The sequence below is a fragment of the Hermetia illucens genome, chromosome 5 (assembly GCF_905115235.1).
Source record: "Hermetia illucens chromosome 5, iHerIll2.2.curated.20191125, whole genome shotgun sequence".
NCBI lineage: Eukaryota > Metazoa > Arthropoda > Insecta > Diptera > Stratiomyidae > Hermetia > Hermetia illucens.
In genome coordinates, this window is record NC_051853.1 from 65,495,567 (window position 1) to 65,509,373 (window position 13,807).

The 13,807-nt window shown below is 42.7% G+C and overlaps 1 protein-coding gene across 1 annotated transcript in view; it reads right to left on the bottom strand.

The window, feature by feature from the left end:
* The window catches only part of LOC119658060 (protein trapped in endoderm-1), a 40,008-nt gene extending 26,963 nt beyond the window's left edge, over positions 1-13,045 (bottom strand). Inside the window, exon 1 of the mRNA XM_038065313.1 lies at positions 12,649-13,045. The gene's annotated coding sequence lies outside the window, so the exon portion shown is untranslated. The remainder of the gene's footprint in view (positions 1-12,648) is intronic.
* Between the last annotated feature and the right edge of the window lie 762 nt (positions 13,046-13,807).

Below are 13,807 nucleotides of genomic sequence, written 5' to 3' on the forward strand. Positions count from 1 at the left end.
CATAAATTTCAAATAATCATAAAAAATTCATTTCATTCTTGCGTCAGAATGAATGGAGAGTTATTTTTCCAAAAAAACGACATTGATTCAATTGACTCATGAAAAGTTCTAAATACCCTAAAATGGATTTGATGGGAACGGGGTCTGCACATGATGACAATGTTGTCTAATGCGTGAATTTTACTTCCCCTAAAATATGATGGACTCTCATATGTGTAAGTACACATGAAGGGAATGCAGTACTCCTATCTCGCCATGTATGGAAGTAACGTGCACTACTTCCTAAACTCCAGGTGAATCAATGAATCACTATCGGCGATTGGTAGCGAAGCACGTCATTTGTAAAAATATTCGAATGATACGGGAATTCCAGGTGGAGATTTGCTCAGCTGCAATGTGATTAGGGATAACGAGACCCTCCGTGTTTACAGTGCCCATCCGGTGAAACACTTTACCAGATATGATGTGTGTATATTCGGAGCTACTTGATAAAAATGTTGTCACATTTTAAAGATGAATTGATTATGGTTGCATAAAAAGTTTCTACTTTTCCACGACTTTATTAGACTTGGATATGAGTAATAAATTAAACAAAATTAAATTCGTGACATTATATGAATTCATATTAGGGGTTGATTCTTTTGCTCTTCTTTTCTAGTTTTTTGAAATTTTTGACTGCTTTGGTTGGTTGGTTTTAAAGGGTATATTAAAACATACAAATAACTAAAACAAAAGAAAGGAAAGGCTGCCTCAAACATCCTGAACAGAACTGTTCATGAAGCAAATAACCATACAAATCATTTTCTTACAGGGTTACTATAAACCCCTATCTGCACACAGTGTCCCAAACACACCCACGCGCCATCGCGGTCGGTTTTTTGCAATGTGATTCAGGTTCCCTACATCATTCCAATTTCTTCACTGCTCTGTGCTACGTACTTTAGGCCAACCCTTTCGTCGACCATCCTCTTCCACTCATTCCGACGCAAGTACGCTTTGACACTGTTCAGTTTTAGGTTTTAGCTTTTAGGCCCATACAGTTTGATAACGTATATTCCAACCCAAGAATGTTGTTACAAAGGTTGTTTCAAAAATAAGATTCCCACATTTTTTCAGGCACTTGGAATTTCTAATTTGAAAAACTGAATACAGCTTTGGAAATGTTGATGTTTAAACTATTTTTCTACCTAGTCTTAGTCACTTTTGCATTCCCGCCTCAAAGAAGTCCACCGCCAACCCGTTGAGAAACTTAGAAACTTCGTCTTGCAACTCGTCGTTCACCTCGAACTGTTGGCTACCTAGGTGATAATAAAACTTCTTTAATGTCAGGGCTATAAGAGGGATGGGCAATGACTTCCCAACCAAATCCCTAGATTAAGTCCTTCTTTTGTAGCGAGGCATGCGGACGCGCATTGCCGTGGTGCAGTTTTACGCCTTTGGCGAGTTTCCCCCTACGACGATTTTAGATTGCCCACGTTTCACCCCCGTAACAATGGAATCTAAGAAGTCTTCGGTATTCTCCTCACATTCATTCAAAAACTGCCAAACACAGTCGAGGGGCTGCTGTTTGTGGATTTCTGAAAGCATGTATGGTACCCACCGCGCACACGCTTTGTGGTAGCCTAGCTTTTCTTTCAAAATTCTGTCAATTGAATCTTCAGAAGCTTCAGGAATTTCACCAGCCAATTGCCAGATCATAATTCGTCGATCTTCGAACATGATTCGCTCAATATAAGCGTTTAAAGTTTTTCCCAAGATTCCTCCAAGAATCAGCAATTTTCCTGGCACCCAGACCCCCCAATCTATATACCACTTTGAAAGTAAGACCCTCCCTCAATAGTAATGATCACGAATTAAGCTTCTCTTTGCGAAATTCCCAATATTAACTGAGATATAAGCGTTTAAGGCAATCAGTAATTTTCCTGGCACCCAGACCCCCCAACCTATATACCATTTTGAAGTTCAGCGAAATTCTCAATATTAACGGAGATATAAGCGTTTAAAGTCTTTCCCAAGATTCCTCCAAGGATCAATAATTTTCCTGGCACCCAGATCCCCCAATCCATATACCATTTTGAAGCTAAGACCCTCCCCCCATAGCAGTGATCACGAATTAAGCTCCTTTTTGCCAAATTCTCAATATTAACGGAGATATAAGCGTTTAAAGTTTTCCCCGAGATTCCTAAAAAAATCTGCAATTTTCCAGTCACCCAGATCCCCCAACCTATATACCATTTTGAAGCTCAGACCCTTTCCAATAGTAGTGATCGCGAATTACGCTCCTTTTGCGAAATTCTCAATATTAACGGAGATATAAGCATTTAAAGTTTTTTCCTGGCACCCAGACCCCCAACCTAAATACCACCGCCACAAATTCGCCGGGTGGTCCGTGCGGTCGTCAACGAACTCCCTACACCATTTGCGGATATGTTGAATGCTTATACACTTCACTTAACTGGCGATGAATTTCTATGGGTGGTAACTTTTTGCGTGCAAAAATTGCATGACCCCACGCAGATGGCTGTCAGGCCGGTACTGACCGTCGCAGACGGGCGATTGTTATTGGGGACGGTGGTGGGGGAAACAAGATTTCATCTACATTCACTTGCGGCATAGTTACAGCGTTGAGAACCTTATTTTAAAAAAAATAATTACATTGGCTCTGACGATATCAAGTCTGAATTTTCCCTTGGAAATTCCCATTTTTCTTAACATTTTATAATAACTTTAACCACTGATAGGAATAGAGCCGGAATTCTTTGTAAAGTAAGCAGTCAATCAATTTTGTTTCATTATTTGTTTTAATGGAGCATTGCATAATCTTTTCTCTAAAAGTTACTTAATTGTTAGGGAAGACCACTTCGGTAGAAAGCTGAAGTAGTTAAGGGGGCTACCGACTTTCTTTCTCGGTTTTTTTTGTAAACACAAAACCTTATTAAAATCGGTTCACTGTCTGTCTGTCTGTCCGTCACACGCATTTTTCTCGGAGATGGTTATAGCGATTGACACCAAATTCGGTAGAAAGGTGGGAACTGTGAACGCTCACGCATACAGTGAATTACATCCTTTTACGTCGAATTTAAGGGGGGGTCCCCATACATGCAAAAGGGGGGTGTCAAATTTTTTTTCATCAAATATAGTCATGTGGGGTATCAAATTAAAGGTCTCGATTAGTGCTTTTCAATGCCGATCTTAGTTTTGACATTCGTTGGACGGGTGGAGAGCGCGGGGGGTTGAAATTGATCACTTTTTTAAGGGGGCCATTCTCAGAAACTAGCAAACCGAAAAATCAGAAAAAAATCAGGAGGTTGCTACTATATGGTGCCTGGGCTCCGAAATACCTTCCATGCCGATATCTGTTTAAATAAAGTTAATAATAGTATATTACTACAATTTTTTGTAACTGGTTAGAAACCCCCCTTAAGTTCATCCTAGTACCATGCAGTAATATAGGCTATAATATAGAGCATGATCTTACCAAGTTTGGTGGAAATCGCACTATTACTAACAAAGTTATAATACCTCAAATTTGTTGCTTCTTTGAAAATTGAAGACTAAGAATGTCAATATCACCCGAAAGTGGATACTCTCACATAATAGATGGATATATTACGTGCTACGTACTAAGAAATACACAAAACCTTTCGCACCTGAAGCGTCCAGCTTCCGGTTTCCCGACTTATTTTTATTTCCTGGAAGACAGCCTTCAGGTTCTATGGGAAGCTCTTGAATCAGTAGTTATAAGTACAAACACATTCATTTTTAATTTCGATTTTCAATCTAGAGGTTTAGGTCCCAGAAGTGAGAAGAAGTGAATTAGCGGTTTCTGCAAACCCTTCAACACGAAGGTGTTGCAAGGGAAATTGGGACACTGCGAGAGCGGTTGTTACCAGTGAAAAAGCGAGAGCTGCTATACTATCATTTGAACACTTCAAAGAACCTAGTATGGATGGCATCTACCTAGCGATGCTAAAGGAGGGTATAGAGCACTTAGAGCAACTTCTAAGAAATATTTTTCGAGGATGGCTTGCTCTCGGCTACTTGCTTTCCTCTTTGCAGAAGGTGAAGGTAGTCTTCATACTACAGCCTGGGAAAAATGACTATTCTAATCCAAAAAACTTTAGGCAAATCAGCCTAACATCATTTTCGCTGAAATGTCTGGAGAGACTGGTTGAGCGTCACATTCGCGAGAAGGCGCTAAAGTCGCACCCCCTAAATGAAAACCAACATACTTGCCAACGTGGAAAGCCCTGTGAGTCTACTCTTCATTCTTTGGTTTCCAAGATGACTGTGCGCCCTTCTAAAAGCTCTGTGATGCCACCAGAAAGCCTGGTGTTGACGAAACTCTAAGAAAGTGGATCTACGCTATGCTAACGGAACCAGCAATTGGGGTGTCGGAAGCATTGACTGAAGCTGCTGTCAAAAACTGGGAACAAGCTTCCCATAATGACAGGTGGCGAAGCCTTAATGGTGCTAGACAGACCAAATTCTTCCTGTCAGAACCAAACAAACATACTGCAAAGTTTATCCTGTCGAAAAGCAGGAAGACTTGCAGAAGTATTGTGGGCATTCTGACTGGCCATAATTTACTAGCTGGGCATATGTTCAGAATAGTATGAGTGTTCAGAGGCTTTGCCTCCCCCCCCACCTCAAACACACACACACACACAAGGTTATGAAACAAGTTGCAAGGTTTTAGGAAGATAAATTTTTTCCCCGACCAGTAAACTCCATTAAAGTATATAATCAAACAAAACAGCTGGACAAAATGGGTTGAAAAATGGCAACTCTATTCAAGATTAGGTACACAAACTAATTTTTGAATTGTTATTAATTTTCAAATTTTTCTCCTTGCTTCTTATACGGTTTCATAAACACAGCTTTTGCTTTGTTAATAGTAATTAAGTAACCTTCCACTACTAATTTTGGTTTTGATGTCGAATCGGAATGTGGCACTGGCTTTGTCCATACCACCGAAATACGCATTAAATACCGAAATACGTGCTTCTGTAACCACGTGTTGGCATCCATGACATCAATCATGTGTCATCATCCGATCCGATCATCCGGGACACCAACAGGACATTATGGATTTGTTCTTGTGTCAACATTTATATTCCAACCCGAGGACTTACACATTTATAACTGCCACGCGATATCGAGCCCCAAAATGGAAACATTCACATCGCCTTTAACGCATGAGCATAAGAATGCGGTAGCAGAGATACCAATACCAAAGGATAGATATTTCTCTAGACATTATCATGCCTGAATGTGGTTCTTGCGAATTTTGTAGTAGTCCGCACTTTCTGGAAGAGAGAGTTACAAACGGTAGTAAATCTAACCTTTGTCGAAGATCTGCAGCGTCATGTCAGCGGAGAGTACACCCACAGCGACTATCAGGTCATCATATTTCAAATCTCACATAGGAATAATATGAAGCCAAAAACGGAATAGCGATGAGGCAACTAAGAAATTTGACGCAGAAATATTCAAGGGAGCATTTGTGGAGGACACAATATATGTATAATCGGGAAAAACTTACACTCAGGTTTAGTGATGGGCAATCCTCTCTCCCCACTCCTAAGTGAAATCTTTATGCCATCACTGGAGGAGAAAATCGAGCAGGATGGATTACTGCCAAATATATGGTACGTGGATGACATTTTGGCACTGATCCTGAAACAAGTATCAACAATATGTTAGACAACATCAACACGAGATACCCTAAAACAACCTTCACTCATGAGATTGAAGTTATTAACCAATTGCCTTTCTTAAATGTATTAATCAAACTTCAAAACGCACAATTTTCGTTTTTTATTTATAGGAAACCCACTAGCATCCAGCAGACAATCCCGGTCACTTCGTTCCATAGTTACCAACATAAAATGGCAGCTTATGGCACAATAATCCACCGCCTTCTAACAATCTTGCTCACAAAGAAAAACTACGAGAGCGAAAAACACTACATTATGGACACGTCAAGGAAGAAGGGGTACATCAGCACCACCATACGATGATCAGGAGAGACGCACGAAGGATAGAACGTAGTAACCTCACTACACTGTACACCCAACAATCGACTTCTACCCAATAAAAAGGTTAAGCGTCACCTTCTAAAATCTGTCCAAGCATATAAAATGGACAGTAAAAAGGTTCGACATACAACTGGTAGGATCAAGTCGTATCTTTCATCTATCTATAGTCGTATTTTGCCTCTGTGGCTTGGTGTAGCGCTTTCCGAAACGAAATTTCTAGTGAAATTGAGGAATTTAGGCAATGCATTCAAACCATAACGAAGTTCTTGTAGTGGTAGATGCGGAACTTTCAGATGCCGCAAATAAACTTGCTGATAAGAAGACCCCGGGGCAGGATGGAATATTGACGATCGCCCTAAAAATTACACCCAAGAAGCACCATCTATGTTTGCTCAAGCTTTTCCGGAGCAAGACGGATATATCTGCTCGATACTATTAACAAACTACTTGAACTAATAATAATACATTAGACTGCTTCCTATTTGGAAAAAGGAGGGCTGTCCAATAAGTAATTCGAAATTCGTAAGGCGAGATCAGCTATCGTCTCTAGAGTACTACCTAACATTCGTGGGCCAAGACAAAGCCAACATCTCCTTATTTCAAGGGCAGTTAGTTCAAGTTCGGGTAACTACTCTGGAAGACAAATCGAACTGTAGCAAAATAAGTGACATATCGGCTAAACGCACTCATGACACGCAGGAAAAGTCTCTACGAGTCAAAGGTCTCTACAAGTCAAAGTCAGAAAAGAGCCCTGATCCGGAGGATTACTCGTCACCCAGCTCGGGGCAAAAATAGTTGAGCTGTCCGAGTCTATTAAGGACAAGCACAACGTGCACCAAGCCATAAAAACTATGGTAAGGGCTATCAGAGTCCTCTATAACAGATCGCAGGACAAAAGCAATTACAAGGAAAAGCCGAAATGTACTGTCCTAACAGTGCCATAGCATACTCAAGTGACGCCTAACCGTACTGCTATCGAATTATGGCCGAATAAGAGAGTACGGGAAAAGGTGGGGGACTCCCTACGGAATCAACAGTCTCCTACGTGAAAAAAAGAATACAAGCAGTTCTGAAAAACGGAATTAATAGTTTAGAGGGGGGAAAACACCTGGCGAAAATGCCGACGTCGGCTAAGGTAAAGAAACCCAAGGGAAATGCAAACACTGAATGGATGAAAGTTACCAACAGAAAGGCGAAAAGAAAAGCAAAAGTGCGAATTTATCCATATTTATCCTAGCAAAGGCAATCTGCCCTGTGCGGAGATACTCAAAAAGGTCAAAGCTGATCCCATTCTAAAGGATCTGAGCGTAAATGTCAACAGAATCCAGAAAGGTAATTTCATGATCGAGTTGAAAAGATCCAGCGTGGGCAAAATTGACAGCTTTCGCACTCAAGTTAAAAACTCACTTGGCGAGAATGCGTCAGCACGTGCCCAAAAACATGAGGTTGCATTACCTTGGAAGAACAATTCAGGTTAAAAAAACTTGCGAAGGAGTCTATTGTTAACTTGAAAAGAGCCTATGGCGGTACTCAAACGGCCACAATACGATTAGCAGTGGAGGCAGCGCAGAAGTTACTCCCGCCCGGAAAAGTTTGAATTGGATGGGTTATCTATCGTTTGAGAGAACATATCTCACTTAAGAGGTGGTTTGATTGCCTCATGGTTGGCCACCACGCGAAAGCATGCGCCAGCAGCATCGATCAATGCAGAAGGTGTGGGGCGAAAGTCCATATTGGGCGAGAGTGCAATTGGGCCCCAAATGCCTGTTGTCTGAAGGAAAGGAGGGACAGGATAGCCGGCATATTTCCGGAAGTGGTACATGTCCGGAAATCAGGAAGGCGTTGACTTCGATGAGTAAATGTGATTTGTTCAAATAAATCTCAACCATTGCAGGATCGCTCAGGATTTACTTGAGCAGATCACCTACGAAATGCAAGTGGGAATTGTCATTATAAGTGAACCTTCCAGAAGCCATCACTGTGGCGTATGGACTACCGATTTGACTGACGGAGCGGCGATATGGGCTTACGGTCGACAAGCCATAAAATGTACTATGAATGAGACAACATGTATGGCCTTGTGTGCGGGAAAATAAATAGTGTTCACAACTGCTACCCCCACCAATCCTGACATTGTCTGAACTCGAGGAAATACTTGACAATCTTGTTCTCGAGGCAAGAGGACGAAGTCCAAAAGCCGGTGACTTCAACGCTTGGCACTTGAGTAGGGTAGTAGAGAAACAAATGGAAAGGGCGCAGTATTTTAGAGGCTTTTGTGCACTTGGATAAAGTCCTCGAAGGGAGGGTTTGCCTCAATCCTAGACCTGACCGTTGTCAGCTCTGCACTGGTACATGGTATGCCGTGGTACATCAGAGACGACTACACTCACAGCGATCACCAGGCAATCCTTTTTGAACTATTGGGGGGCCACCGGGCAGAAAACCATCATGCCCGGTGCTGATGTCAGGCTGGTTTGCAAAGGCTTTGGATGAGCAGACCTTCATAGAGGTGTGGTTAGACAAACTAATAAAGCAGGAGCCTCTACAGAAAGAACTCTCTATTTGACACAATGCGTCGCCAAAGGAGAGGCACATTATCTGGTAGAACCCAACGACTGGTGGAATGGTGCATTCGATCTGCCTGTCACCGAGCCAGACAAATGTCTCGGCAGGATCGATAAGAGACGAAAAGAGCACGTTTATGAGGCAACCGGGAAAACCCTCAAGTTGGCCATTCAGCGGAGCAACGTGGAATGCTTTACAGAGCTCTCTCTCTCAGAGGCAGACATGGGGTAGTGCCTATAGAATCGTGACGGAATGATTTAGAGGCCGTTCACCTCCGAAAATCACGTGCCCTACACTCTTGTTGAAAATCATCAAATGGTTGTGGAAGGGCCATGGCATATTTCTAGGTTGCTTATAGCCAGCATAGTGAGTTCAATCTTGCTCTATGCAGCCCCGGTTTGAGGAAAGGCATTGCGGATTTCAGTTAACACTCATAAATTGTGTGCAGTCTACAGGAGGACTGCTCTAAGGGTGTGTTCTGCTTTTAAGACTGCCTCAGATGACGCTGCGTTCTTCATCTCGGGAATGATGTCGATTGACATCTTGGCAGATGACATGACGAACAGACGAACAACGCCGAAAAGGAGAAATTTATAGAAGCAAGAACATTGGGGACGCTCGGGAAAGAGTCGGTGAATACATAGGCTCATCCCTGCCATCACGGAGCGGTTGGAGAGACGGCACGGTGAGATTAATTATATTTTTACTCAGATTTCCAAGGTGCTTGGGGGATATCGCCAGTACCTGTACAAATTTAAATAGAATACCTAGAGGAGCCAGAGCATGTATTTTTCAATTGAAGAAAGTAAGAATCTAGAGGAGACTCTAGAAGTCCAATTGCTGGTACCAGAAAATCCGGTGTAACACGTGAGAAGGGCTGGGATACGATCAAATTCATGATCACATTTATCCACAGGAAATTACGAAAAGCAAAGGAGACGAGAAAAGCGTGGTTACGCTCCGTGATGTAATACCAGCGCCCGGTGGGACCACCATAATGTTTCCAGGGCAGTGTGTTGTGAAAATTTCCGCCTTCTCAAAAAAAGAGATACGGACGGACAAAGTGTTTCAAACAAAACTTTTAAAATAACTGACAGAGAATGAACCGATTTTAATGAGGCTTTGTTTTCTCCACAAAGCGCTAAAAATTAATTAATCATCATCATCATCAACGGCACAATAACCGGTATGCAGTGTAGGCCTGCCTTAATAAGGAATTCCAGACATCCCGGTTTTGTGCCGTGGTCCCCCAACTTGATATCCCTAAAAGCTGTCTGGCGTCCTAACCTACGCCATCGCTCCATCTCAGGCAGGGCCTGCCTCGTCTTCTTTTTCTACCATATATATTGCCCTTATAGACTTTCCAGGCTGGATCATCCTCATCCATACAGATTAAGTGACCCGCTCACCGTAACCTATTGAGCCGGCCAAAAATTCTTCGGTGGATTCCTCTCTCGAACGCGGCCAAGACTTCGCAATTTTTCTTGCTAAGAACCCAAGTCTCCGAGTAATACATGAGGAGATCATTGTCTTGTACAGTAAGAGCTTTGACCCTGTATTGAGACGTTTCGACCGGAACAGTTTTTGTAAGTTGAAATAGGCTCTGTTGGCTGACAACAACCTCCGCGCACGGTTGTTCATCATCATCGTAGCTGTTATCGGTTGTGATTTTCGACCCTAGATAGAAGAAATTATCAACGGTATCAAAGTTGTATTCTCCAATTTTTATTCTTCCCGTTTGACCAGTGCGGTTTGATGTTGTTGGTGCTGACGTTGCCACCATATACTTTGTCTTGTTTTCATTGATGTGCAGCCCAAGATCTCGCGCCGCCTGCTCGATCTGGATGAAGGCAGTTTATACGTCTCGAGTGGTTCTTCCCATGATGTCGGTATCGTCGGCATAGGCCAGTAGTTGAAGAGGATGGCACCTCTCGCATTTACATCGGCATCGCGAATCACTTTCTCGAGGACCAGGTTGAAGAGGACGCATGATACGGCATCCCCTTGTCGTAGAATGGTCTTGAGAGTGATCCTGCTGTTTTTCTCTGGCCTCGCACATTGGTCAGGGTCAGTCTAATCGGTCTTATCAATTTCGTTGATTTTTTTTTTTGTACGTACACGGAGGTGGAAAATCTTAGAAAGACACGTCCGCCGCAGCTCCGCCGCCCGAACGGCGGAACAACAGCGGGTGCGTGTGGGATTCAAACCCACTAAAAACCACCCCCGGTCTCTCCAGCCCCAGCCCCGCGGGACCACCATTGAGGTATTACTTCGCGGGGTAGGTTTGCTCTTAGGCACTCATCCTTCTCCTATTTGCAGCTTTCCTCCTTCTTTGTTCTTTCAGCAACTCCTCCTGCATTTGGATGATTGCGGAGCTAACCGCAAGCCACTTCTCCTCGGACTCCAGCATCTCAGTAACCAAGCTCTCCGGGGTCCCGCTCCTGCCCAGCACCTGGTTTAAGCTCCTTCTCTCCATCGCAAATCGTGGGCAGTGAAACATCACATGCTCTGGATCCTCCGGTATGCCATCGCATCTGGGACAGTTCGGAAAATCATCCAACCCAAAGCGGTGCAGATACTGCCTGTAGCAACCACCGTGTCCCGTGAGGAACTGGGTAATGTGGTAGTTGGTATCCCCATGTTTTCGCTCAAGCCACACCCTAATGTTGGGAATGAGCCTGTGCGTCCACCGACCTTTCGCAGACTCGTCCCATCTGCGTTGCCAGAGACTCTGACCTTGCCGCATTTCTACGCTGTGCATGCCCCTCCATATGTCTTGCATTGTACAGGACACTCATTTCTTTGGCCAGAATGTCAACCGGGATCATGCCTGCCACCACCAATACTGCCTCATCTGATGTGGTTCTAAAAGCACTGCAAACCCTCAAAGCCATCCGCCGGTAAACCGAGTTCACCTGCTTCCGTCTCTGAGAGTTTGCAAGCGCCTCTGCCCACACAGGCGACAAGTAGAGCCTAGCAAGATAGCGGAGAATATCTTATAGATAGTACTCAGCAACGTGATACCTCTATAATTGCTGCACTGTGTGATATCTCCCTTTTTATGTATGAGACAGATAATGACTCGTTGCCAATCGTCAGGCATTGATTTGCTGTCCCATACCTTGAGCACAAGTTGATGAACCATTTGGCGTAACTGGTCGCCTCCATATTTAACTAATTCGGCTGTAATTCTATCGGCTCCTGGCGATTTATGATTTTTAAGCCGATGAATTGCAGGGACTGTTTCTTCTATACTTGGTGGTGGCAGTAGATAGTCTGGTGGTGTTGGTTCAGCAGGCATTTGCCAGGTTTTACGCTCCATCGTGGGTACCAATCCACGTTTCGCCCTGGGACCTATACTACCCTTTGACTTTTTGAAATTAATTACCGATGATCTTTTATCCAACTTCTTCACTTTCTTTACAAACGCAAGGCTGTGAACCTTAGAGATAGCGTCTGTTGCGTTCTGAACCGATTTAAGTTAAAAACGAGAAAACAACGATTTCTAGTGATATAATCATTCGCACTGGTGTAAAGTAAAAGTGGCGCCCAACGTGGGGCAAGGAAACATTAAAGCTAAACACAAAGAAGCTTCTCCGCACCTGAAATGTTAGTTTTGAGCTACCGAATAGGGATTACAAAAGAAAAACTCTTGGTGCTTGTTTTCATCCAGAGCTATATCCCTAGTAATGTGACAATATCATTTTGTATCTTGTAGAGTTGCTTGCCCTTTTCTTGATAGCTTTCCTCAAAAATTTGTTCACTTTTTAATTTGTTTTGAGGCATTATTAAAGGGATCTACATTGGTCGTAACATATAACACTAAGTAATATTATGATTATGATATACCTTCGCCTTATCTTAAGCTCATGAGAGCAGAATACGGAAATTCGGCAATTTGCCTCAATTTGTGCGTAGTGAAGAGCCAAAATATTTTATTCAGTAACAGAAATAATTGATCAAAATACAAAAGAGAGAATTTTTTTTTTTTCTTCCGTGATATCCTCATTCCCGTTGTACCTGTTATTCAACGTACACCTACCTGTCTTTTCTAAGGACTCTTAATCCAAAATACCACCAGTTCCTCAATCAGGGCAGCACCTCACTCAGGGAAGCAGAGTATAATATTTATCCTCGCTCTTGGCTGATTTGTCCTTTGGTTACTTTCGGGAGTTTCACGTAAACACCACGATCAACAGTTTTACCACTTTACTTCCGCCCGTGGCCAAATGTCTTCAAAATCTTTACACTCGGCGATCGCGATTTCTTACACATCATTTTGTAACTTATTCCTCGGCACAGCGGTCCATGGAGTGTTAGTCAACACAGTTCCGGATCCAAGCAAAAAATTCACTTCTTTCTTCAACCTACGATGCGGAAACCACTTTCCCGACACCATTCATACAATTCACACCGAACACAACGACAGCAAACCGCAAACTGTGCACAGCGGACATGAGCGCAAGTGGAAGAAGCGACCAAAACAGAAAAGTAGAAAAACCGGCACCAACACGAGAATCCGCTCTTAGCGAAGGAACAAACCAGCGTGGGTGGTGAGTGGTTGCTTAGCGAAGCCACGAACAAAATAATAGTCTGATGAACAAAGAAAATACAAACGAGTATCAAGCGTACGACAACAAATATGGAAACTAAATGTAATTCGATGGCAAACATAAAGCAGTTAATCGGATTTCGAAAGAGAATTATTGAAAATAGACGTCCTGAAAGGCAAAGGCAGAAAAGAGTATCATTTGGTCTATTTATTATTTTGACTTTTTTGAGTATTTCGTTCAAAATTCCAATTTTTCTATAATATTGCAGCAATAAAGAATCATCTGCTGAAAATTCCATTTCATTAGTATTTTTGTTTTTGGTTGTTTAGTAAATGAAATATTCTATGCACATCAAGCAGGTCATCAGACGGGTCTAAATTAACTCTCAACTGCAAAAGCGAGTACCCAGCACAATAAGATCATCCACCCATACTAACTGGGATAAATTCAGGGCAAAATTAGCACCACAGCTAAACCTGAAAAGAATCACTGTCTCGCAAAACCTAACGGACAAAGAAATCGATGAGGCCATCCTCTTGGCTACTGATGCCATCAACTCTGCTACACGCAGAAACACAAAGCTCCTCAAAATCGATGAGATTCAGTTCAATAAACTGCTGCACGTGATAATGAAACATATGAAAGTCA